Consider the following 27,854-nt stretch of genomic DNA (forward strand, 5'->3'; position numbering starts at 1 on the left):
ATAGAAACAGGAAAAGGAAGTGATAGAAACTGGAAAAGGAAGTGATATTTTCTCGAAAAGGAAGCGATATATACTCGAAAAGGAGGTGATAGAAAATGGAAAAGGAAGTGATAGAAACTGGAAAAGGAAGTGATAGAAAATGGAAAAGGACGTGATAGAAACTGGAAAAGGAAGTGATAGAAACTGGAAAAGGAAGTGATAGAAACTGGAAAAGGAAGTGATAGAAACTGGAAAAGGAAGTGATAGAAACTTGAAAAGGACGTAATAGAAACTGGAAAAGGACGTGATAGAAAATGGAAAAGGAAGTGGTAGAAATTGGAAAAGGAAGTGATGGAAAATGGAAAAGGAAGTGATAGAAACTGGAAAAGGAAGTGATAGAAAATAGAAAAGGAAGTGATTGAAACAGGAAAAGGAAGTGATATAAACTGGAAAAGGAAGTGATATAAACTGGAAAAGCAAGTGATAGAAACTGGAAAAGGAAGTGATAGAAACTGGAAAAGGAAGTGATGGAAAAGGAGGTGGTAGAAACTGGAAAAGGAAGTGATATAAACTGAAAAAGGAAGTGATATAAACTGGAAAAGCAAGTGATAGAAGCTGGAAAAGGAAGTGATAGAAACTGGAAAAGCAAGTGATAGAAACTGGAAAAGCAAGTGATATAAACTCAAAAAGGAAGTGATAGAAAATGGAAAAGGAAGTGATAGAAACTGGAAAAGAAGTGATATAAAATGGAAAAGGAAGTGATAGAAACTGGAAAAGGAAGTGATATTTTCTCGAAAAGGAAGTGATATAAACTCGAAAAGGAAGTGATAGAAAATGGAAAAGGAAGTGATAGAAACTGGAAAAGGAAGTGATAGAAAATGGAAAAGGACGTGATAGAAACTGGAAAAGGACGTGATAGAAACTGGAAAAGGAAGTGATAGAAAATGGAAAAGGAAGTGGTAGAAATTGGAAAAGGAAGTGATGGAAATGGAAAAGGAAGTGGTAGAAATTAGAAAAGGAAGTGATAGAAACTGGAAAAGGAAGTGATAGAAAATAGAAAAGGAAGTGATAGAAACTGGAAAAGGAAGTGATATAAACTGGAAAAGGAAGTGATATAAACTGGAAAAGCAAGTGATAGAAACTGGAAAAGGAAGTGATAGAAACTGGAAAAGGAAGTGATGGAAAAGGAGGTGGTAGAAACTGGAAAAGGCAGTGATATAAACTGAAAAAGGAAGTGATAGAAACTGGAAAAGGAAGTGATAGAAACTTGAAAAGGACGTAATAGAAACTGGAAAAGGAAGTGATAGAAAATGGAAAAGGAAGTGGTAGAAATTGGAAAAGGAAGTGATGGAAATGGAAAAGGAAGTGGTAGAAATTAGAAAAGGAAGTGATAGAAACTGGAAAAGGAAGTGATAGAAAATAGAAAAGGAAGTGATAGAAACTGGAAAAGGAAGTGATATAAACTGGAAAAGGAGGTGATAGAAACTGGAAAAGCAAGTGATAGAAAATGGAAAAGCAAGTGATATAAACTCAAAAAGGAAGTGATAGAAAATGGAAAAGGAAGTGATAGAAACTGGAAAAGAAGTGATATAAAATGGAAAAGGAAGTGATAGAAACTGGAAAAGGAAGTGATATTTTCTCGAAAAGGAAGTGATATAAACTCGAAAAGGAAGTGATAGAAAATGGAAAAGGAGGTGATAGAAACTGGAAAAGGAAGTGATAGAAAATGGAAAAGGACGTGATAGAAACTGGAAAAGGAAGTGATAGAAACTGGAAAAGGAAGTGATAGAAACTGGAAAAGGAAGTGATAGAAACTTGAAAAGGACGTAATAGAAACTGGAAAAGGAAGTGATAGAAAATGGAAAAGGAAGTGGTAGAAATTGGAAAAGGAAGTGATGGAAAATGGAAAAGGAAGTGGTAGAAATCGGAAAAGGAAGTGATAGAAACTGGAAAAGGAAGTGATAGAAAATAGAAAAGGAAGTGATAGAAACAGGAAAAGGAAGTGATATAAACTGGAAAAGCAAGTGATATAAACTCAAAAAGGAAGTGATAGAAAATGGAAAAGGAAGTGATAGAAACTGGAAAAGAAGTGATATAAAATGGAAAAGGAAGTGATAGAAACTGGAAAAGGAAGTGATATTTTCTCGAAAAGGAAGCGATATATACTCGAAAAGGAGGTGATAGAAAATGGAAAAGGAAGTGATAGAAACTGGAAAAGGAAGTGATAGAAAATGGAAAAGGACGTGATAGAAACTGGAAAAGGAAGTGATAGAAACTGGAAAAGGAAGTGATAGAAACTGGAAAAGGAAGTGATAGAAACTGGAAAAGTAAGTGATAGAAACTTGAAAAGGACGTAATAGAAACTGGAAAAGGAAGTGATAGAAAATGGAAAAGGAAGTGGTAGAAATTGGAAAAGGAAGTGATGGAAAATGGAAAAGGAAGTGGTAGAAATTGGAAAAGGAAGTGATAGAAACTGGAAAAGGAAGTGATAGAAAATAGAAAAGGAAGTGATAGAAACAGGAAAAGGAAGTGATATAAACTGGAAAAGGAAGTGATATAAACTGGAAAAGCAAGTGATAGAAACTGGAAAAGGAAGTGATAGAAACTGGAAAAGGAAGTGATGGAAAAGGAGGTGGTAGAAACTGGAAAAGGAAGTGATATAAACTGAAAAAGGAAGTGATATAAACTGGAAAAGCAAGTGATAGAAGCTGGAAAAGGAAGTGATAGAAACTGGAAAAGCAAGTGATAGAAACTGGAAAAGCAAGTGATATAAACTCAAAAAGGAAGTGATAGAAAATGGAAAAGGAAGTGATAGAAACTGGAAAAGAAGTGATATTTTCTCGAAAAGGAAGTGATATAAACTCGAAAAGGAAGTGATAGAAAATGGAAAAGGAAGTGATAGAAACTGGAAAAGGAAGTGATAGAAAATGGAAAAGGACGTGATAGAAACTGGAAAAGGACGTGATAGAAACTGGAAAAGGAAGTGATAGAAAATGGAAAAGGAAGTGGTAGAAATTGGAAAAGGAAGTGATGGAAATGGAAAAGGAAGTGGTAGAAATTAGAAAAGGAAGTGATAGAAACTGGAAAAGGAAGTGATAGAAAATAGAAAAGGAAGTGATAGAAACTGGAAAAGGAAGTGATATAAACTGGAAAAGGAAGTGATATAAACTGGAAAAGCAAGTGATAGAAACTGGAAAAGGAAGTGATAGAAACTGGAAAAGGAAGTGATGGAAAAGGAGGTGGTAGAAACTGGAAAAGGCAGTGATATAAACTGAAAAAGGAAGTGATAGAAAATGGAAAAGCAAGTGATATAAACTCAAAAAGGAAGTGATAGAAAATGGAAAAGGAAGTGATAGAAACTGGAAAAGAAGTGATATAAAATGGAAAAGGAAGTGATAGAAACTGGAAAAGGAAGTGATATTTTCTCGAAAAGGAAGTGATATAAACTCGAAAAGGAAGTGATAGAAAATGGAAAAGGAGGTGATAGAAACTGGAAAAGGAAGTGATAGAAAATGGAAAAGGACGTGATAGAAACTGGAAAAGGAAGTGATAGAAACTGGAAAAGGAAGTGATAGAAACTGGAAAAGGAAGTGATAGAAACTTGAAAAGGACGTAATAGAAACTGGAAAAGGAAGTGATAGAAAATGGAAAAGGAAGTGGTAGAAATTGGAAAAGGAAGTGATGGAAAATGGAAAAGGAAGTGGTAGAAATCGGAAAAGGAAGTGATAGAAACTGGAAAAGGAAGTGATAGAAAATAGAAAAGGAAGTGATAGAAACAGGAAAAGGAAGTGATATAAACTGGAAAAGCAAGTGATATAAACTCAAAAAGGAAGTGATAGAAAATGGAAAAGGAAGTGATAGAAACTGGAAAAGAAGTGATATAAAATGGAAAAGGAAGTGATAGAAACTGGAAAAGGAAGTGATATTTTCTCGAAAAGGAAGCGATATATACTCGAAAAGGAGGTGATAGAAAATGGAAAAGGAAGTGATAGAAACTGGAAAAGGAAGTGATAGAAAATGGAAAAGGACATGATAGAAACTGGAAAAGGAAGTGATAGAAACTGGAAAAGGAAGTGATAGAAACTGGAAAAGGAAGTGATAGAAACTGGAAAAGGAAGTGATAGAAACTGGAAAAGGAAGTGATAGAAACTTGAAAAGGACGTAATAGAAACTGGAAAAGGAAGTGATAGAAAATGGAAAAGGAAGTGGTAGAAATTGGAAAAGGAAGTGATGGAAAATGGAAAAGGAAGTGGTAGAAATTGGAAAAGGAAGTGATAGAAACTGGAAAAGGAAGTGATAGAAAATAGAAAAGGAAGTGATAGAAACAGGAAAAGGAAGTGATATAAACTGGAAAAGGAAGTGATATAAACTGGAAAAGCAAGTGATAGAAACTGGAAAAGGAAGTGATAGAAACTGGAAAAGGAAGTGATGGAAAAGGAGGTGGTAGAAACTGGAAAAGGAAGTGATATAAACTGAAAAAGGAAGTGATATAAACTGGAAAAGCAAGTGATAGAAGCTGGAAAAGGAAGTGATAGAAACTGGAAAAGCAAGTGATAGAAACTGGAAAAGCAAGTGATATAAACTCAAAAAGGAAGTGATAGAAAATGGAAAAGGAAGTGATAGAAACTGGAAAAGAAGTGATATTTTCTCGAAAAGGAAGTGATATAAACTCGAAAAGGAAGTGATAGAAAATGGAAAAGGAAGTGATAGAAACTGGAAAAGGAAGTGATAGAAAATGGAAAAGGACGTGATAGAAACTGGAAAAGGACGTGATAGAAACTGGAAAAGGAAGTGATAGAAAATGGAAAAGGAAGTGGTAGAAATTGGAAAAGGAAGTGATGGAAATGGAAAAGGAAGTGGTAGAAATTAGAAAAGGAAGTGATAGAAACTGGAAAAGGAAGTGATAGAAAATAGAAAAGGAAGTGATAGAAACTGGAAAAGGAAGTGATATAAACTGGAAAAGGAAGTGATATAAACTGGAAAAGCAAGTGATAGAAACTGGAAAAGGAAGTGATAGAAACTGGAAAAGGAAGTGATGGAAAAGGAGGTGGTAGAAACTGGAAAAGGCAGTGATATAAACTGAAAAAGGAAGTGATAGAAAATGGAAAAGCAAGTGATATAAACTCAAAAAGGAAGTGATAGAAAATGGAAAAGGAAGTGATAGAAACTGGAAAAGAAGTGATATAAAATGGAAAAGGAAGTGATAGAAACTGGAAAAGGAAGTGATATTTTCTCGAAAAGGAAGTGATATAAACTCGAAAAGGAAGTGATAGAAAATGGAAAAGGAGGTGATAGAAACTGGAAAAGGAAGTGATAGAAAATGGAAAAGGACGTGATAGAAACTGGAAAAGGAAGTGATAGAAACTGGAAAAGGAAGTGATAGAAACTGGAAAAGGAAGTGATAGAAACTTGAAAAGGACGTAATAGAAACTGGAAAAGGAAGTGATAGAAAATGGAAAAGGAAGTGGTAGAAATTGGAAAAGGAAGTGATGGAAAATGGAAAAGGAAGTGGTAGAAATCGGAAAAGGAAGTGATAGAAACTGGAAAAGGAAGTGATAGAAAATAGAAAAGGAAGTGATAGAAACAGGAAAAGGAAGTGATATAAACTGGAAAAGCAAGTGATATAAACTCAAAAAGGAAGTGATAGAAAATGGAAAAGGAAGTGATAGAAACTGGAAAAGAAGTGATATAAAATGGAAAAGGAAGTGATAGAAACTGGAAAAGGAAGTGATATTTTCTCGAAAAGGAAGCGATATATACTCGAAAAGGAGGTGATAGAAAATGGAAAAGGAAGTGATAGAAACTGGAAAAGGAAGTGATAGAAAATGGAAAAGGACATGATAGAAACTGGAAAAGGAAGTGATAGAAACTGGAAAAGGAAGTGATAGAAACTGGAAAAGGAAGTGATAGAAACTGGAAAAGGAAGTGATAGAAACTGGAAAAGGAAGTGATAGAAACTTGAAAAGGACGTAATAGAAACTGGAAAAGGAAGTGATAGAAAATGGAAAAGGAAGTGGTAGAAATTGGAAAAGGAAGTGATGGAAAATGGAAAAGGAAGTGGTAGAAATTGGAAAAGGAAGTGATAGAAACTGGAAAAGGAAGTGATAGAAAATAGAAAAGGAAGTGATAGAAACAGGAAAAGGAAGTGATATAAACTGGAAAAGGAAGTGATATAAACTGGAAAAGCAAGTGATAGAAACTGGAAAAGGAAGTGATAGAAACTGGAAAAGGAAGTGATGGAAAAGGAGGTGGTAGAAACTGGAAAAGGAAGTGATATAAACTGAAAAAGGAAGTGATATAAACTGGAAAAGCAAGTGATAGAAGCTGGAAAAGGAAGTGATAGAAACTGGAAAAGCAAGTGATAGAAACTGGAAAAGCAAGTGATATAAACTCAAAAAGGAAGTGATAGAAAATGGAAAAGGAAGTGATAGAAACTGGAAAAGAAGTGATATAAAATGGAAAAGGAAGTGATAGAAACTGGAAAAGGAAGTGATATTTTCTCGAAAAGGAAGTGATATAAACTCGAAAAGGAAGTGATAGAAAATGGAAAAGGAAGTGATAGAAACTGGAAAAGGAAGTGATAGAAAATGGAAAAGGACGTGATAGAAACTGGAAAAGGAAGTGATAGAAACTGGAAAAGGAAGTGATAGATACTGGAAAAGGAAGTGATAGAAACTGGAAAAGGAAGTGATAGAAACTTGAAAAGGACGTAATAGAAACTGGAAAAGGAAGTGATAGAAAATGGAAAAGGAAGTGGTAGAAATTGGAAAAGGAAGTGATGGAAATGGAAAAGGAAGTGGTAGAAATTAGAAAAGGAAGTGATAGAAACTGGAAAAGGAAGTGATAGAAAATAGAAAAGGAAGTGATAGAAACTGGAAAAGGAAGTGATATAAACTGGAAAAGGAAGTGATATAAACTGGAAAAGCAAGTGATAGAAACTGGAAAAGGAAGTGATAGAAACTGGAAAAGGAAGTGATGGAAAAGGAGGTGGTAGAAACTGGAAAAGGCAGTGATATAAACTGAAAAAGGAAGTGATATAAACTGGAAAAGCAAGTGATAGAAACTGGAAAAGGAAGTGATAGAAAATGGAAAAGCAAGTGATAGAAACTGGAAAAGGAGGTGGTAGAAATTGGAAAAGGAAGTGATAGAAACTGGAAAAGCAAGTGATATAAACTCAAAAAGGAAGTGATAGAAAATGGAAAAGGAGGTGGTAGAAATTGGAAAAGGAAGTGATAGAAACTGGAAAAGCAAGTGATATAAACTCAAAAAGGAAGTGATAGAAAATGGAAAAGGAAGTGATAGAAACTGGAAAAGAAGTGATATAAAATGGAAAAGGAAGTGATAGAACTGGAAAAGGAAGTGATAGAAACTGGAAAAGGAAGTGATAGAAACTGGAAAAGGAAGTGAGAGAAACTGGAAAAGGAAGTGATAGAAACTTGAAAAGGACATAATAGAAACTGGAAAAGGAAGTGATAGAAAATGCAAAAGGAAGTGGTAGAAATTGGAAAAGGATTGATGGAAAATGGAAAAGGAAGTGGTAGAAATTGGAAAAGGAAGTGATAGAAACTGGAAAAGGAAGTGATAGAAACTGGAAAAGGAAGTGACATAAACTGGAAAAGGAAGTGATATAAACTGGAAAAGCAAGTGATAGAAACTGGAAAAGGAAGTGATAGAAACTGGAAAAGGAAGTGATTGAAAATGGAAAAGGATGTGGTAGAAACTGGAAAAGGAAGTGACATAAACTGGAAAAGGAAGTGATATAAACTGGAAAAGCAAGTGATAGAAACTGGAAAAGGAAGTGATAGAAAATGGAAAAGCAAGTGATAGAAACTAGAAAAGGAAGTGATAGAAAATGGAAAAGGAAGTGGTAGAAATTGGAAAAGGAAGTGATAGAAACTGGAACAGGAAGTTGTAGAAATTGGAAAAGGAGGTGATAGAAACTGGAAAAGCAAATTATAGAAACTGGGCAAGAGAGTGATAGAAACTGGAAAAGCAAGTGATAGAAGCAGAAAAAGCAAGTGATAGAAACTGGAAAAGGAAGTGATAGAAACTGGAAAAGGAAGTGATAGAAACTGGAAAAGGAAGTGATAGAAACTGGAAAAGGAAGTGATAGAAACTGGAAAAGGAAGTGATAGAAACTGGAAAAGGAGTTGATGGAAAAGGAGGTGGTAGAAACTGGAAAAGGAAGTGATATAAACTGGAAAAGGAAGTGATAGAAACTGGAAAAGGAAGTGATGGAAAAGGAGGTGGTAGAAACTGGAAAAGGAAGTGATATAAACTGAAAAAGGAAGTGATATAAACTGGAAAAGCAAGTGATAGAAGCTGGAAAAGGAAGTGATAGAAACTGGAAAAGCAAGTGATAGAAACTGGAAAAGGAAGTGATGGAAAAGGAGGTGGTAGAAACTGGAAAAGGAAGTGATATAAACTGAAAAAGGAAGTGATATAAACTGGAAAAGCAAGTGATAGAAGCTGGAAAAGGAAGTGATAGAAACTGGAAAAGCAAGTGATAGAAACTGGAAAAGCAAGTGATATAAACTCAAAAAGGAAGTGATAGAAAATGGAAAAGGCAAGTGATAGAAACTGGAAAAGAAGTGATATAAAATGGAAAAGGAAGTGATAGAAACTGGAAAAGGAAGTGATATTTTCTCGAAAAGGAAGTGATATAAACTCGAAAAGGAAGTGATAGAAAATGGAAAAGGAAGTGATAGAAACTGGAAAAGGAAGTGATAGAAAATGGAAAAGGACGTGATAGAAACTGGAAAATGAAGTGATAGAAACTGGAAAAGCAAGTGATAGAAACTGGAAAAGGAAATGATAGAAACTGGAAAAGGAAGTGATAGAAACTTGAAAAGGACGTAATAGAAACTGGAAAAGGAAGTGATAGAAAATGGAAAAGTAAGTGGTAGAAATTGGAAAAGGAAGTGATGGAAAATGGAAAAGGAAGTGGTAGAAATTAGAAAAGGAAGTGATAGAAACTGGAAAAGGAAGTGATAGAAAATAGAAAAGGAAGTGATAGAAACTGGAAAAGGAAGTGATATAAACTGGAAAAGGAAGTGATATAAACTGGAAAAGCAAGTGATAGAAACTGGAAGAGGAAGTGATAGAAACTGGAAAAGGAAGTGATGGAAAAGGAGGTGGTATAAACTGGAAAAGGAAGTGATATAAACTGAAAAAGGAAGTGATATAAACTGGAAAAGCAAGTGATAGAAACTGGAAAAGCAAGTGATAGAAACTGGAAAAGGAAGTGATAGAAAATGGAAAAGCAAGTGATAGAAACTGGAAAAGGAGGTGGTAGAAATTGGAAAAGGAAGTGATAGAAACTGGAAAAGCAAGTGATATAAACTCAAAAAGGAAGTGATAGAAAATGGAAAAGGAAGTGATAGAAACTGGAAAAGAAGTGATATAAAATGGAAAAGGAAGTGATAGAAACTGGAAAAGGAAGTGATAGAAAATGGAAAAGGACTAGATAGAAACTGGAAAAGGAAGTGAAAGAAACTGGAAAAGGAAGTGATAGAAACTGGAAAAGGAAGTGATAGAAACTGGAAAAGGAAGTGATAGAAACTTGAAAAGGACGTAATAGAAACTGGAAAAGGAAGTGATAGAAAATGGAAAAGGAAGTGGTAGAAATTGGAAAAGGAAGTGATGGAAAATGGAAAAGGAAGTGGTAGAAATTGGAAAAGGAAGTGATAGAAACTGGAAAAGGAAGTGATAGAAACTGGAAAAGGAAGTGACATAAACTGGAAAAGGAAGTGATATAAACTGGAAAAGCAAGTGATAGAAACTGGAAAAGGAAGTGATAGAAACTGGAAAAGGAAGTGATTGAAAATGGAAAAGGATGTGGTAGAAACTGGAAAAGGAAGTGACATAAACTGGAAAAGGAAGTGATATAAACTGGAAAAGCAAGTGATAGAAACTGGAAAAGGAAGTGATAGAAAATGGAAAAGCAAGTGATAGAAACTAGAAAAGGAAGTGATAGAAAATGGAAAAGGAAGTGGTAGAAATTGGAAAAGGAAGTGATAGAAACTGGAACAGGAAGTTGTAGAAATTGGAAAAGGAGGTGATAGAAACTGGAAAAGCAAATTATAGAAACTGGGCAAGAAAGTGATAGAAACTGGAAAAGCAAATTATAGAAACTGGGCAAGAGAGTGATAGAAACTGGAAAAGCAAGTGATAGAAGCAGAAAAAGCAAGTGATAGAAACTGGAAAAGGAAGTGATGGAAAAGGAGGTGGTAGAAACTGGAAAAGGAAGTGATATAAACTGGAAAAGGAAGTGATATAAACTGGAAAAGCAAGTGATAGAAACTGGAAAAGGAAGTGATAGAAACTGGAAAAGGAAGTAATGGAAAACGAGGTGGTAGAAACTGGAAAAGGAAGTGATATAAACTGAAAAAGGAAGTGATATAAACTGGAAAAGCAAGTGATAGAAGCTGGAAAAGGAAGTGATAGAAACTGGAAAAGCAAGTGATAGAAACTGGAAAAGCAAGTGATATAAACTCAAAAAGGAAGTGATAGAAAATGGAAAAGGAAGTGATAGAAACTGGAAAAGAAGTGATATAAAATGGAAAAGGAAGTGATAGAAACTGGAAAAGGAAGTGATATTTTCTCGAAAAGGAAGTGATATAAACTCGAAAAGGAGTGATAGAAAATGGAAAAGGAAGTGATAGAAACTGGAAAAGGAAGTGATAGAAAATGGAAAAGGACGTGATAGAAACTGGAAAAGGAAGTGATAGAAACTGGAAAAGGAAGTGATAGAAACTGGAAAAGGAAATGATAGAAACTGGAAAAGGAAGTGATAGAAACTTGAAAAGGACGTAATAGAAACTGGAAAAGGAAGTGATAGAAAATGGAAAAGGAAGTGGGAGAAATTGGAAAAGGAAGTGATGGAAAATGGAAAAGGAAGTGGTAGAAATTATAAAAGGAAGTGATAGAAACTGGAAAAGGAAGTGATAGAAAATAGAAAAGGAAGTGATAGAAACTGGAAAAGGAAGTGATATAAACTGGAAAAGGAAGTGATATAAACTGGAAAAGCAAGTGATAGAAACTGGAAAAGGAAGTGATAGAAACTGGAAAAGGAAGTGATGGAAAAGGAGGTGGTAGAAACTGGAAAAGGAAGTGATATAAACTGAAAAAGGAAGTGATATAAACTGGAAAAGCAAGTGATAGAAACTGGAAAAGGAAGTGATAGAAAATGGAAAAGCAAGTGATAGAAACTGGAAAAGGAGGTGGTAGAAATTGGAAAAGGAAGTGATAGAAACTGGAAAAGCAAGTGATATAAACTCAAAAAGGAAGTGATAGAAAATGGAAAAAGAAGTGATAGAAACTGGAAAAGAAGTGATATAAAATGGAAAAGGAAGTGATAGAAACTGGAAAAGGAAGTGATAGAAAATGGAAAAGGACTAGATAGAAACTGGAAAAGGAAGTGAAAGAAACTGGAAAAGGAAGTGATAGAAACTGGAAAAGGAAGTGATAGAAACTCAAAAAGGAAGTGATAGAAAATGGAAAAGCAAGTGATAGAAACTAGAAAAGGAAGTGATAGAAAATGGAAAAGGAAGTGGTAGAAATTGGAAAAGGAAGTGATAGAAACTGGAACAGGAAGTTGTAGAAATTGGAAAAGGAGGTGATAGAAACTGGAAAAGCAAATTATAGAAACTGGGCAAGAAAGTGATAGAAACTGGAAAAGCAAATTATAGAAACTGGGCAAGAGAGTGATAGAAACTGGAAAAGCAAGTGATAGAAGCAGAAAAAGCAAGTGATAGAAACTGGAAAAGGAAGTGATAGAAACTGGAAAAGGAAGTGATATAAACTGGAAAAGGAAGTGATAGAAACTGGAAAAGGAAGTGATAGAAACTGGAAAAGGAAGTGATAGAAACTGGAAAAGGAAGTGATGGAAAAGGAGGTGGTAGAAACTGGAAAAGGAAGTGATATAAACTGGAAAAGGAAGTGATATAAACTGGAAAAGCAAGTGATAGAAACTGGAAAAGGAAGTGATAGAAACTGGAAAAGGAAGTGATGGAAAACGAGGTGGTAGAAACTGGAAAAGGAAGTGATATAAACTGAAAAAGGAAGTGATATAAACTGGAAAAGCAAGTGATAGAAGCTGGAAAAGGAAGTGATAGAAACTGGAAAAGCAAGTGATAGAAACTGGAAAAGCAAGTGATATAAACTCAAAAAGGAAGTGATAGAAAATGGAAAAGGAAGTGATAGAAACTGGAAAAGAAGTGATATAAAATGGAAAAGGAAGTGATAGAAACTGGAAAAGGAAGTGATATTTTCTCGAAAAGGAAGTGATATAAACTCGAAAAGGAAGTGATAGAAAATGGAAAAGGAAGTGATAGAAACTGGAAAAGGAAGTGATAGAAAATGGAAAAGGACGTGATATAAACTGGAAAAGGAAGTGATAGAAACTGGAAAAGGAAGTGATAGAAACTGGAAAAGGAAATGATAGAAACTGGAAAAGGAAGTGATAGAAACTTGAAAAGGACGTAATAGAAACTGGAAAAGGAAGTGATAGAAAATGGAAAAGGAAGTGGGAGAAATTGGAAAAGGAAGTGATGGAAAATGGAAAAGGAAGTGGTAGAAATTATAAAAGGAAGTGATAGAAACTGGAAAAGGAAGTGATAGAAAATAGAAAAGGAAGTGATAGAAACTGGAAAAGGAAGTGATATAAACTGGAAAAGCAAGTGATAGAAACTGGAAAAGGAAGTGATAGAAAATGGAAAAGCAAGTGATAGAAACTGGAAAAGGAGGTGGTAGAAATTGGAAAAGGAAGTGATAGAAACTGGAAAAGCAAGTGATATAAACTCAAAAAGGAAGTGATAGAAAATGGAAAAGGAAGTGATAGAAACTGGAAAAGAAGTGATATAAAATGGAAAAGGAAGTGATAGAAACTGGAAAAGGAAGTGATAGAAAATGGAAAAGGACTAGATAGAAACTGGAAAAGGAAGTGAAAGAAACTGGAAAAGGAAGTGATAGAAACTGGAAAAGGAAGTGATAGAAACTGGAAAAGGAAGTGATAGAAACTTGAAAAGGACGTAATAGAAACTGGAAAAGGAAGTGATAGAAAATGGAAAAGGAAGTGGTAGAAATTGGAAAAGGAAGTGATAGAAACTGGAAAAGGAAGTGATAGAAACTGGAAAAGGAAGTGACATAAACTGGAAAAGGAAGTGATATAAACTGGAAAAGCAAGTGATAGAAACTGGAAAAGGAAGTGATAGAAACTGGAAAAGGAAGTGATTGAAAATGGAAAAGGATGTGGTAGAAACTGGAAAAGGAAGTGACATAAACTGGAAAAGGAAGTGATATAAACTGGAAAAGCAAGTGATAGAAACTGGAAAAGGAAGTGATAGAAAATGGAAAAGCAAGTGATAGAAACTAGAAAAGGAAGTGATAGAAAATGGAAAAGGAAGTGGTAGAAATTGGAAAAGGAAGTGATAGAAACTGGAACAGGAAGTTGTAGAAATTGGAAAAGGAGGTGATAGAAACTGGAAAAGCAAATTATAGAAACTGGGCAAGAAAGTGATAGAAACTGGAAAAGCAAGTGATAGAAACTGGGCAAGAGAGTGATAGAAACTGGAAAAGCAAGTGATAGAAGCAGAAAAAGCAAGTGATAGAAACTGGAAAAGGAAGTGATAGAAACTGGAAAAGGAAGTGATGGAAAAGGAGGTGGTAGAAACTGGAAAAGGCAGTGATATAAACTGAAAAAGGAAGTGATATAAACTGGAAAAGCAAGTGATAGAAACTGGAAAAGGAAGTGATAGAAAATGGAAAAGCAAGTGATAGAAACTGGAAAAGGAGGTGGTAGAAATTGGAAAAGGAAGTGATAGAAACTGGAAAAGCAAGTGATATAAACTCAAAAAGGAGGTGGTAGAAATTGGAAAAGGAAGTGATAGAAACTGGAAAAGCAAGTGATATAAACTCAAAAAGGAAGTGATAGAAAATGGAAAAGGAAGTGATAGAAACTGGAAAAGAAGTGATATAAAATGGAAAAGGAAGTGATAGAACTGGAAAAGGAAGTGATAGAACTGGAAAAGGAAGTGAGAGAAAATGGAAAAGGATGGGATAGAAACTGGAAAAGGACGTGATAGAAACTGGAAAAGGAAGTGATAGAAACTGGAAAAGGAAGTGATAGAAACTGGAAAAGGAAGTGATAGAAACTTGAAAAGGACATAATAGAAACTGGAAAAGGAAGTGATAGAAAATGCAAAAGGAAGTGGTAGAAATTGGAAAAGGAAGTGATGGAAAATGGAAAAGGAAGTGGTAGAAATTGGAAAAGGAAGTGATAGAAACTGGAAAAGGAAGTGATAGAAACTGGAAAAGGAAGTGACATAAACTGGAAAAGGAAGTGATATAAACTGGAAAAGCAAGTGATAGAAACTGGAAAAGGAAGTGATAGAAACTGGAAAAGGAAGTGATTGAAAATGGAAAAGGATGTGGTAGAAACTGGAAAAGGAAGTGACATAAACTGGAAAAGGAAGTGATATAAACTGGAAAAGCAAGTGATAGAAACTGGAAAAGGAAGTGATAGAAAATGGAAAAGCAAGTGATAGAAACTAGAAAAGGAAGTGATAGAAAATGGAAAAGGAAGTGGTAGAAATTGGAAAAGGAAGTGATAGAAACTGGAACAGGAAGTTGTAGAAATTGGAAAAGGAGGTGATAGAAACTGGAACAGCAAATTATAGAAACTGGGCAAGAAAGTGATAGAAAATGGAAAAGCAAGTGATAGAAACTAGAAAAGGAAGTGATAGAAAATGGAAAAGGAAGTGGTAGAAATTGGAAAAGGAAGTGATAGAAACTGGAACAGGAAGTTGTAGAAATTGGAAAAGGAGGTGATAGAAACTGGAACAGCAAATTATAGAAACTGGGCAAGAAAGTGATAGAAACTGGAAAAGCAAATTATAGAAACTGGGCAAGAGAGTGATAGAAACTGGAAAAGCAAGTGATAGAAGCAGAAAAAGCAAGTGATAGAAACTGGAAAAGGAAGTGATAGAAACTGGAAAAGGAAGTGATATAAACTGGAAAAGGAAGTGATAGAAACTGGAAAAGGAAGTGATAGAAACTGGAAAAGGAAGTGATAGAAACTGGAAAAGGAAGTGATGGAAAAGGAGGTGGTAGTAACTGGAAAAGGAAGTGATATAAACTGGAAAAGGAAGTGATATAAACTGGAAAAGCAAGTGATAGAAACTGGAAAAGGAAGTGATAGAAACTGGAAAAGGAAGTGATGGAAAACGAGGTGGTAGAAACTGGAAAAGGAAGTGATATAAACTGAAAAAGGAAGTGATATAAACTGGAAAAGCAAGTGATAGAAGCTGGAAAAGGAAGTGATAGAAACTGGAAAAGCAAGTGATAGAAACTGGAAAAGCAAGTGATATAAACTCAAAAAGGAAGTGATAGAAAATGGAAAAGGAAGTGATAGAAACTGGAAAAGGAAGTGATATTTTCTCGAAAAGGAAGTGATATAAACTCGAAAAGGAAGTGATAGAAAATGGAAAAGGAAGTGATAGAAACTGGAAAAGGAAGTGATAGAAAATGGAAAAGGATGTGATAGAAACTGGAAAAGGAAGTGATAGAAACTGGAAAAGGAAGTGATAGAAACTGGAAAAGGAAATGATAGAAACTGGAAAAGGAAGTGATAGAAACTTGAAAAGGACGTAATAGAAACTGGAAAAGGAAGTGATAGAAAATGGAAAAGGAAGTGGTAGAAATTGGAAAAGGAAGTGATGGAAAATGGAAAAGGAAGTGGTAGAAATTAGAAAAGGAAGTGATAGAAACTGGAAAAGGAAGTGATAGAGAATAGAAAAGGAAGTGATAGAAACTGGAAAAGGAAGTGATATAAACTGGAAAAGGAAGTGATATAAACTGGAAAAGCAAGTGATAGAAACTGGAAAAGGAAGTGATAGAAACTGGAAAAGGAAGTGATGGAAAAGGAGGTGGTAGAAACTGGAAAAGGAAGTGATATAAACTGAAAAAGGAAGTGATATAAACTGGAAAAGCAAGTGATAGAAACTGGAAAAGGAGGTGGTAGAAATTGGAAAAGGAAGTGATAGAAACTGGAAAAGCAAGTGATATAAACTCAAAAAGGAAGTGATAGAAAATGGAAAAGGAAGTGATAGAAACTGGAAAAGAAGTGATATAAAATGGAAAAGGAAGTGATAGAAACTGGAAAAGGAAGTGATAGAAAATGGAAAAGGACTAGATAGAAACTGGAAAAGGAAGTGAAAGAAACTGGAAAAGGAAGTGATAGAAACTGGAAAAGGAAGTGATAGAAACTGGAAAAGGAAGTGATAGAAACTTGAAAAGGACGTAATAGAAACTGGAAAAGAAAGTGATAGAAACTGGAAAAGGAAGTGATAGAAACTGGAAAAGGAAGTGATTGAAACTGGAAAAGCAAGTGATATAAACTGGAAAAGGAAGTGATAGAAACTGGAAAAGGAAGTGATAGAAACTGGAAAAGGAAGTGATAGAAACTGGAAAAGGAAGTGATAGAAACTGGAAAAGGAAGTGATAGAAACTGGAAAAGGAAGTGATAGAAACTGGAAAAGAAGTGATATAAAATGGAAAAGGAAGTGATAGAACTGGAAAAGGAAGTGATAGAACTGGAAAAGGAAGTGAGAGAAAATGGAAAAGGATGGGATAGAAACTGGAAAAGGACGTGATAGAAACTGGAAAAGGAAGTGATAGAAACTGGAAAAGGAAGTGATAGAAACTGGAAAAGGAAGTGATAGAAACTTGAAAAGGACATAATAGAAACTGGAAAAGGAAGTGATAGAAAATGCAAAAGGAAGTGGTAGAAATTGGAAAAGGAAGTGATGGAAAATGGAAAAGGAAGTGGTAGAAATTGGAAAAGGAAGTGATAGAAACTGGAAAAGGAAGTGATAGAAACTGGAAAAGGAAGTGACATAAACTGGAAAAGGAAGTGATATAAACTGGAAAAGCAAGTGATAGAAACTGGAAAAGGAAGTGATAGAAACTGGAAAAGGAAGTGATTGAAAATGGAAAAGGATGTGGTAGAAACTGGAAAAGGAAGTGACATAAACTGGAAAAGGAAGTGATATAAACTGGAAAAGCAAGTGATAGAAACTGGAAAAGGAAGTGATAGAAAATGGAAAAGCAAGTGATAGAAACTAGAAAAGGAAGTGATAGAAAATGGAAAAGGAAGTGGTAGAAATTGGAAAAGGAAGTGATAGAAACTGGAACAGGAAGTTGTAGAAATTGGAAAAGGAGGTGATAGAAACTGGAACAGCAAATTATAGAAACTGGGCAAGAAAGTGATAGAAACTGGAAAAGCAAATTATAGAAACTGGGCAAGAGAGTGATAGAAACTGGAAAAGCAAGTGATAGAAGCAGAAAAAGCAAGTGATAGAAACTGGAAAAGGAAGTGATAGAAACTGGAAAAGGAAGTGATATAAACTGGAAAAGGAAGTGATAGAAACTGGAAAAGGAAGTGATAGAAACTGGAAAAGGAAGTGATAGAAACTGGAAAAGGAAGTGATGGAAAAGGAGGTGGTAGAAACTGGAAAAGGAAGTGATATAAACTGGAAAAGGAAGTGATATAAACTGGAAAAGCAAGTGATAGAAACTGGAAAAGGAAGTGATAGAAACTGGAAAAGGAAGTGATGGAAAACGAGGTGGTAGAAACTGGAAAAGGAAGTGATATAAACTGAAAAAGGAAGTGATATAAACTGGAAAAGCAAGTGATAGAAGCTGGAAAAGGAAGTGATAGAAACTGGAAAAGCAAGTGATAGAAACTGGAAAAGCAAGTGATATAAACTCAAAAAGGAAGTGATAGAAAATGGAAAAGGAAGTGATAGAAACTGGAAAAGGAAGTGATATTTTCTCGAAAAGGAAGTGATATAAACTCGAAAAGGAAGTGATAGAAAATGGAAAAGGAAGTGATAGAAACTGGAAAAGGAAGTGATAGAAAATGGAAAAGGATGTGATAGAAACTGGAAAAGGAAGTGATAGAAACTGGAAAAGGAAGTGATAGAAACTGGAAAAGGAAATGATAGAAACTGGAAAAGGAAGTGATAGAAACTTGAAAAGGACGTAATAGAAACTGGAAAAGGAAGTGATAGAAAATGGAAAAGGAAGTGGTAGAAATTGGAAAAGGAAGTGATGGAAAATGGAAAAGGAAGTGATAGAAAATGCAAAAGGAAGTGGTAGAAATTGGAAAAGGAAGTGATGGAAAATGGAAAAGGAAGTGGTAGAAATTGGAAAAGGAAGTGATAGAAACTGGAAAAGGAAGTGATAGAAACTGGAAAAGGAAGTGACATAAACTGGAAAAGGAAGTGATATAAACTGGAAAAGCAAGTGATAGAAACTGGAAAAGGAAGTGATAGAAACTGGAAAAGGAAGTGATTGAAAATGGAAAAGGATGTGGTAGAAACTGGAAAAGGAAGTGACATAAACTGGAAAAGGAAGTGATATAAACTGGAAAAGCAAGTGATAGAAACTGGAAAAGGAAGTGATAGAAAATGGAAAAGCAAGTGATAGAAACTAGAAAAGGAAGTGATAGAAAATGGAAAAGGAAGTGGTAGAAATTGGAAAAGGAAGTGATAGAAACTGGAACAGGAAGTTGTAGAAATTGGAAAAGGAGGTGATAGAAACTGGAACAGCAAATTATAGAAACTGGGCAAGAAAGTGATAGAAACTGGAAAAGCAAATTATAGAAACTGGGCAAGAGAGTGATAGAAACTGGAAAAGCAAGTGATAGAAGCAGAAAAAGCAAGTGATAGAAACTGGAAAAGGAAGTGATAGAAACTGGAAAAGGAAGTGATATAAACTGGAAAAGGAAGTGATAGAAACTGGAAAAGGAAGTGATAGAAACTGGAAAAGGAAGTGATAGAAACTGGAAAAGGAAGTGATGGAAAAGGAGGTGGTAGAAACTGGAAAAGGAAGTGATATAAACTGGAAAAGGAAGTGATATAAACTGGAAAAGCAAGTGATAGAAACTGGAAAAGGAAGTGATAGAAACTGGAAAAGGAAGTGATGGAAAACGAGGTGGTAGAAACTGGAAAAGGAAGTGATATAAACTGAAAAAGGAAGTGATATAAACTGGAAAAGCAAGTGATAGAAGCTGGAAAAGGAAGTGATAGAAACTGGAAAAGCAAGTGATAGAAACTGGAAAAGCAAGTGATATAAACTCAAAAAGGAAGTGATAGAAAATGGAAAAGGAAGTGATAGAAACTGGAAAAGGAAGTGATATTTTCTCGAAAAGGAAGTGATATAAACTCGAAAAGGAAGTGATAGAAAATGGAAAAGGAAGTGATAGAAACTGGAAAAGGAAGTGATAGAAAATGGAAAAGGATGTGATAGAAACTGGAAAAGGAAGTGATAGAAAATGGAAAAGGATGTGATAGAAACTGGAAAAGGAAGTGATAGAAACTGGAAAAGGAAGTGATAGAAACTGGAAAAGGAAATGATAGAAACTGGAAAAGGATGTGATAGAAAATGGAAAAGGAAGTGATAGAAACTGGAAAAGGAAGTGATAGAAAATGGAAAAGGATGTGATAGAAACTGGAAAAGGAAGTGATAGAAACTGGAAAAGGAAGTGATAGAAACTGGAAAAGGAAATGATAGAAACTGGAAAAGGAAGTGATAGAAACTTGAAAAGGACGTAATAGAAACTGGAAAAGGAAGTGATAGAAAATGGAAAAGGAAGTGGTAGAAATTAGAAAAGGAAGTGATAGAAACTGGAAAAGGAAGTGATAGAAAATAGAAAAGGAAGTGATAGAAACTGGAAAAGGAAGTGATATAAACTGGAAAAGGAAGTGATATAAACTGGAAAAGCAAGTGATAGAAACTGGAAAAGGAAGTGATAGAAACTGGAAAAGGAAGTGATGGAAAAGGAGGTGGTAGAAACTGGAAAAGGAAGTGATATAAACTGAAAAAGGAAGTGATATAAACTGGAAAAGCAAGTGATAGAAACTGGAAAAGGAGGTGGTAGAAATTGGAAAAGGAAGTGATAGAAACTGGAAAAGCAAGTGATATAAACTCAAAAAGGAAGTGATAGAAAATGGAAAAGGAAGTGATAGAAACTGGAAAAGAAGTGATATAAAATGGAAAAGGAAGTGATAGAAACTGGAAAAGGAAGTGATAGAAAATGGAAAAGGACTAGATAGAAACTGGAAAAGGAAGTGAAAGAAACTGGAAAAGGAAGTGAAAGAAACTGGAAAAGGAAGTGATAGAAACTGGAAAAGGAAGTGATTGAAACTGGAAAAGCAAGTGATATAAACTGGAAAAGGAAGTGATAGAAACTGGAAAAGGAAGTGATAGAAACTGGAAAAGGAAGTGATAGAAACTGGAAAAGGAATTGATATAAACTGAAAAGCAAGTGATAGAAAGGAATTGGAGGTCCCAGCAGCTGTGATGTTCCACCAATGACATGTCCCCTAAGTTCCCTGGATGATGACGGTATGAGAGCCGGTGAACACAGGTGGCAGGAGAGAAGGAGGACGCAAAGGAAACTGTGTGGAGCTGTTTTTTTTAGTCAGGAAGAATTCTCCTCGTGCCGCAGACATGATTGGTGACCTGGCCAGGTGAACTATGTGAGCCTGGGATATTTATACTGTGATTAGCGCCAGAGTTCGTCTGAGCTCGAGAGACTGAAAGATCTGCGATCCCCTGATTCTTTTTCCCCTTGTGATGCTCGAACTAATTACAAAAGCAACAACAATGACAGAGCGGCCAGCGGCATCATCGAAGCACAATTTCTTTCCATTCCTGCACGATAATCTATTTTTTTGGGGGGGGGGGGGGGGGGGGGGGAAATCTACAGCAATTTTGTTGTTTCGCTCATTACAGAACCTGAGATTGATAGAAAAAAATCCATTGTATTTAATCCCAGTGGAAAGGTCTCATTTTTCACAACACTAAGTAATACATTATGTACAGATTTCGCCAGCTTGCTGTGACAGACTGATTGATGACATTCCATGAAAACGTTAAAAAAATCAAAGTTTTATAAATGTACAATCCATTTGTCCCACTCACAACTATTACGAACATGATGCTCAGGTCAATACGGTGAAAATTGTTTGTCAATTTTGAGCACAAAAATACAGCAACAGGCAATTTTCACTTCTAGCCGTTGCGATAGGTCTGTAATCTGCTAGCCATCCAGCTCGGTAATGGCGTTCAACACCGTGTTTATACGAGGACAGTCACTCGGCAAAGAATCCAGCACTTTTTGCGACATATTGATGGCACAGGACAGCATGGAAAGAGGGGTGGTGGGGCAGTTTGAGTGAACACACACTGTTTTGCCAGATTGCATATCTCGAAAAACGTTTGTACATTTCCCTTTGATAGATGCACTATCCATATTCATTATAGTTTATCCCACCAATTCAATAAATATCACACCGCAATGAGCCTTGCAAGAGGTGAAATAAATAAATAAATATATAAATCCATCACAGCAGAAATAACACGCGCGCTTATGCAAATGCGACTAAATTTGGTTTAAACGGTGGTACATAAACAGAACCGGTAATTAACTCAAAATTCATTTCCCTTGAACTAATACTCCTGTCTACTCAAACAAGGAATATGTGGCTCCCACAATGCAATTGTGCAGACAGGATTGACCCAAATGAATTCATTATTAGGATACTGTCTGAAGAAGCGGCACATGGTAACTATCACAATGACCTTGTAAGGGTCTCTTATCAATAATCTGTTCACAAACATACAAACACGACTGTAAATGGCGTCTTGAGTGTGTTTTTTCAGTGATGGGCACGTGATGTTTATGTTGAATTTGATTTAAGGCTCATAATGCTGCTGGTACAAAAATGAAATGCAGGACAAAGACATTAGCAGTCATTTTACATCAATAATGAGGACACCAGTAAACAATATATACATTATACAGACTTGGCATTTAATATGGAATATTTTTTTTTTTTTGACGGGTTTACTTTCTGAACTCAGTATATCAATCTGGTGAGTTTCTTTTACCCTTCGGTGATGTCTTTGTTGAAAGAACCATACCACTGATTGTCTTTCGCAGCAAGAAGTCAATAACAGAATTATATCACAGGTGGCGTGACAAAATGTAAGGACAGGTACATTTGACGATTCGCTTCACAATCGGGTATATAAGGGTTGTTGCGTTCTGTATTAAACAACTGCTGCACGTCTACAAAAGTTATTGCCGCTTCCTCTGGAGATGGTCCGTCAACTTGACAATGCTGTTTTTCATGGAGTGGTGGCATTACGAAATTCTGGCATGAAACAGCGTGCTATTGCTCGGCAGTATGGCATCACTCAAGGTCAGGTGTCAAAAATCCTGAAACGAAATGCTCAGAGGGGTGTCCCTACTCCAATACCGAGGCTAGGACATCCACACAGAACCACAAGGAGAGATGATCGCCAGCTGCACCGGTTAGTCCGCAATGGCCATACCAAGTCAGCTAATCGGCTTCGGGCTGAGTGGCAGCAACTGACAAATGTGCCTGTATCCAGAAGGCTAGTCAACCAACGACTGGTTCAAGCAGGCTATCGTGCCAGGCGTCCCCTGAGAAAGCCACGCCTGACCAGACAACACCGCCAGCGCCGATTGCAGTGGGCCAGAGAGCACCGTCAATGGCAGCCAGGACACTGGAATCACGTGACCTTCAGTGACGAGTCTAGATTTCTGGTCTATCGTCAAGATGGCTGCATCCGAGTGCACAGACAAGTGCATGAAGCCCACAACGAAGATTGTAAAGTGCCAAGAGTTCAAGCTGGAGGTGGTGGGGTGACCGTTTGGGCTGCTTTTCATGCAGGGGGCAAAACTGACCTGGTTGTTCTGAATGGAAACCTGAACCAGTTCAAGTACAGGGCCATTCTGGAAGAAACATTGCTTCCATTTGCTCGTGCAGACTTTCGAGGAAACTTTGTCTTCCAAGATGTCAATGCACGGCCTCATCATGCTCGCATGATCCAACACTTTCTTGCTGACCGTGGTGTCGAGCATATGGAGTGGCCTGCCATGTCCCCGGATATGAATCCGATAGAGAACTTGTGGGCAGAATTAATGCGTCAAATCCACAACTTGGACCAGCAGCCTGCCTCTGTGCATGAATTGCAGCAGACTATTGTCACTGCATGGCAAGCGATCCCTGTCCAAACCTTCGCAAATCTCGTGAACAGCATGCCTCGACGTGTACGTGCTCTCCTGAATGCTCGTGGGGGTTACACGAAGTACTGAACTGAAATTTTACTGTCCGTAATCCCAGTCATAATTTAGCTTTTGTTTTTGTTGCAAATTTTTTTGGCTAATGTGCAAAATAAAGAGATACTTCTGGAAAACGCACAGAAGTTTAACACAGTACTGTCCGTGAATTGAGTTCGATATCAGTTTGCATCACTTTCAAGAATCAATTTATTTGCTTCGAAATGTCAAATGTGGTTTTTGTTTCTTTTAAAGTTCACATTAACAAAATCTAGAAAAATTTCAACATAATTCCAATGAACTTTTGGTTGTAAGTCATCTTGAAAAGTAAGTTCACCCCCAAAAAAAAATATTCCATATTAAATGCCAAGTCTGTATATATATATATATATATATATATATATATATATATATATATATATATATATATATATATATATATATATATATATATATATATGATAGATAGATAGATAGATAGATAGAAGATAGAAGATAAGCTACCAGGCATTGCATAGGGCTCCAAAGGACATCATGGTGTCCAGGTTCAGATACCCGGCAATCAGGGTGAAAGGGGCGGAGTTATGGGCTCCACGAATAGGGAGCCAGGACACCTCCAAAATATCTTCACTCCCCCTTGGAAGGTGAACAAAGAGATTTTGAAGACGTTTTTTGACTCTCTTGGTTCGTGGCTGGCATCGCAGGCGGTCACGGTTTGATTGCTCTCTTGATCCGGGCTCTTGGTCACAGGCGGTCGCAGTTGTGCTGGCTCTTGCATGTGGACACTTCTCTCTCTGCCTGGTCTCTCTCGCTCCGCTGAGCACGTGGACATTAGTGCTCTTGGCTGGTCTCCCTCTCGCAGGCCTCTGCACCTGCGTTATTCCACTCTGGGCCTATCTCACTCTGCTGGGTTCACTGAGCACGTGTGCTCCTCCCTTGGCCTGGGTCTACTTGTGCTTCTCAGTGGCGGCAACGAGACGGGACGGGACGGGACGGGATGGGGGGCGGGGGGGGGGGGCGTCACGAGGAGAGGAATTTTGGAGCATCGTAGCCTTTGTGCTAGAAGGTTTCCTTCGTTGTTCGTTACCCTTCCCTCCCCGTGAAAGTGTGCTGGGCACCCATGTGATGTTTATCGGTAGTAATCGTAATAAGGCGTAGAATAAGCTCAGTTGCTGCTTCTCGTCCCTTTTTCTTTGCTGTTGAAATAATCACATTGTAAATATCTGTAATAAATCAATTGTTAAAAAGTTTTCCTTTCTCTCTGTCCGTGAATGTCTTCTTCTGTTTTGATCCGCCATTATTCGTATGCAGTTTAACATCGACTGTAACGGCTTTAGCATTCCTCTGGCGGTGACCAACCGTTTTCGCTCGGCCGTCTAAATTTCCATCAAGGAACAAAGGAAACCGCCGGAGGGTACGTAGGGTACGTTCCCCAATTGGGACCGTCACGTGGTACAGGCAAGCTATGTGTTCGTAGTTGCTGATTTGCAACCTGCTAAGTACAAAATTATTCATGTGCTGGAGCCGCAGGTCCGGTTAGTTTGGGAGGGAACGGAGGTTAACCCCCTCATAGTAAACGGGAACCCCGGGCCGTAACACATATGGTGTTCAGGAGCGGAATTCCTCTGAGCATTCCGAGCATATATATATGTATATACAGTGCATTAAGAAAGTATTCAGACCCCTTCACTTTTTCACATTTTGTTATGCTGTAACCTTATGCTGAAATCGTTTAAATTCATTTTTTTCCTCATCAATCTACACTCAATACCCCATAATGACAAAGAGAAAACAGGATTTTAGAAAGTTTTGCAAATTTATTAAAAAGAAAAAACTGAAATATCACATTGATATAAGTATTCAGACCCTTAACTCAGTACTTAGTTGAAGCACCTTTGGCAGCGATTACAGCCTCGAGTCTTCTTGGGTATGACCCGACAAGCTTTGCACACCTGTATTTTGGGGATTTTCTGCCATTCTTCCCTGCAGATTTTCTCAAGCTCTGTCAGGTTGGATGGGAACTGTCGGTGGACAGCCATTTTCAGGTCTCTCCAGAGATGTTCGATTGGGTTCAAGTCAGGGCTCTGGCTCGGCCACTCAAGGACCTTCACAGAATTGTGCCTAAGCCACTCCTGCATTGTGTTGGCTGTGTGCTTAGGGTCATTGTCCTGTTGGAAGGTGAACCTTTGGCCCAGTCTGAGGTTCTGAGTGCTCTGTTTCAGGTTTTCATTGAGGATATCTTTGTACTTTGCTCCGTTCTATTGTTCCCTCAACCCTAACCAGTCCCCCAGTCCCTGCTGCTGAAAAACACCCCCACAGCATGATGCTGCCACCACCATGCTTCACCGTTGGGATGGCATTGGGCAGGTGATGAGCGGTGCCTGGTTTCCTCCAGACATGACGCTTAGAATTGAGGCCAAACATTTCAATCTTGGTTTCATCAGACCACAGAATCATGTTTCTCACAGTCTGAGAGTCCTTTAGGTGCTTTTTGGCAAACTCCAAGCAGGCTTTCATGTGTCTTTCATTGAGGAGAGGCTTCCGTCTGGCCACTCTGCCATAAAGCCCAGATCGTTGGAGTGTTGCAGTGATGGTTGTCCTTCTGGAAGTTTCTCCCATCTCCACACAGGATCTCTGGAACTCAGCCAGAGTGACGATCGGGTTCTTGGTCACCTCTCTTACCAAGGCCCTTCTCCCATGATTGCTCAGTTTGGCCGGGCGGCCAGCTCTAGGAAGAGTCCTGGTTGTTCCAAACTTCTTCCATTTAAGAATTATGGAGGTCACAGTGCTCTTGGGAACCTTCATTGTTGCAGAAAATCTTTTGTAGGCTTCCCCAGATCTGTGCCTCGACACAATCCTGTCTCTGAGCTCTGCAGGCAGTTCCTTCGACCTCATGGCTTGGTTTTTGCTCTGATATGCATTTGCTCTGATACACATATACACACACATACATATTTTCATATTATATATACAGAGTGGTCCAGAAACCCTGGGCACATTTTGAAGAACAATACCTGCAACAAACAACTAAGTTTGTTATTGTTCTTTGGTGCAAAACAAAACATGATTACTCATTAAACAGTCTAATCAGTCTAATATACATGAAACAGATCAGTTCAAATGTTCAAACTGCACTGTGACACACTCTGACACACAGTTCTGCATGTTTCAGTCATTAAGGCAGCAGTCTCATCACGGATGAATTGATTGAAGTCTCTAATGGTCATGGGATTCCTCGCATACACTTTGTGTTTGAGGAAACCCCAAAGGAGGAAATCACAGGGTGTTGTTAAATCACAAGACCATGGCGGCCATTCAACCGGACCAGGGTGGCCAATCCATTTGTCTGCAAAGTTCAAATCAAGGGCTTAACGTACACTGGCAGCATAATGAGCAGGCGCACCATCATGCATGAACCCCATTTGGCCATCATTGAGTGGAAATACATGCTGCTCCAACATTAGAACGTAATTTGCAGCATTCACATTTTCTTCGAAAAATATTGGTCCAACAATGCCTCCAGAAGAAATGCATGCCCAGACGGACACACTAGCTTGATACTGGACGTTGCGCTCAACAGTAAATTGTGGGTTGTCTGCTGCCCATATCACTGCTGTTATGACGATTCACAGAACCAGATAAAGTAAACTTGGATTCCTCTGACCACAACAACCTGTTCTGCAAATCATTGTCCATCTCCATTAAACCAAGCAATGTTTCACATGCCTCAACGCGCCTGTCAAAATCATCCTTAGATAGTTGGTGAATTAATCTGGGTTTGTATGGTTTCACATTAAGGTCTTTTAGTATTATTCGAATCGATGATCAGTTTATGTTGGTGACGTTTGATAAAAGACGAGTTGATAATTGTGTGTTACTGTTGAGTTGTTGTTGAATGACCGCTCTGCTTTCCTCAGTTCGAACAGTACGAGGCCTAACTGGTGATTGTTTTGGAAGAATGCTGCCAGTTTCATCAAACTGCTTGTTTATTCTGCTGCTGGTTCTTCTGTCAAATGTGTCGGTGCCACATTCTTTGACAAGTTTGTCTGTGAACTTCAGCCGTATTTACCGATACAGAATAAAAGCGTGCAGTGCAAATTTTCTGTCATATATATATATATATATATATATATATATATATAATCGGGAGATTGAATAAGACGCGGACGTAGCTTCAGGGCTTCGATCTTTAATTCGACAAGCTTTCGACCAACAAAGGTCTTCTTCTGAGTCGGCCCCAAGTTCAACGGAAAATTGAACTTCCGTTGAACTTGGGGCCGACTCAGAAGAAGACCTTTGTTGGTCGAAAGCTTGTCGAATTAAAGATCGAAGCCCTGAAGCTACGTCCGCGTCTTATTCAATCTCCCGATTATTTATTCAATGCAAATGAGACGCCCTGCTCGTACTGTGGAGTTTCTACTATTTCTCACAGTTATATATATATATATATATATATATATATATATATATATATATATATATATATATATATATATATATATATATATATATATATATATGTATATATATATATATATATATATATATATATATATACATATACATATATATATATATATACATATATATATATATATGTTTCATGTGGAATATTAACCTGGGCTCCAAACATATTGATCCACTCATGTATTCAGTTCAGAGAGGGATGTCCAACAGGCCAAATTAATTTGGCATTCTAGAGTTTTCACAGTGGTGGGTG

General features: G+C 37.0%; 1 protein-coding gene across 2 annotated transcripts in view; it reads right to left on the reverse strand.

Moving 5' to 3' along the window:
• Positions 1-27,854, reverse strand: part of SYT1 (synaptotagmin 1) — a 730,486-nt gene that overhangs the window by 380,633 nt on the left and 321,999 nt on the right. The gene's annotated exons all lie outside the window — the stretch shown is intronic.

This window comes from Myxine glutinosa, chromosome 3 (assembly GCF_964187855.1).
Source record: "Myxine glutinosa chromosome 3, kmMyxGlut1.1, whole genome shotgun sequence".
Classification (NCBI taxonomy): Eukaryota; Metazoa; Chordata; class Myxini; order Myxiniformes; family Myxinidae; genus Myxine; species Myxine glutinosa.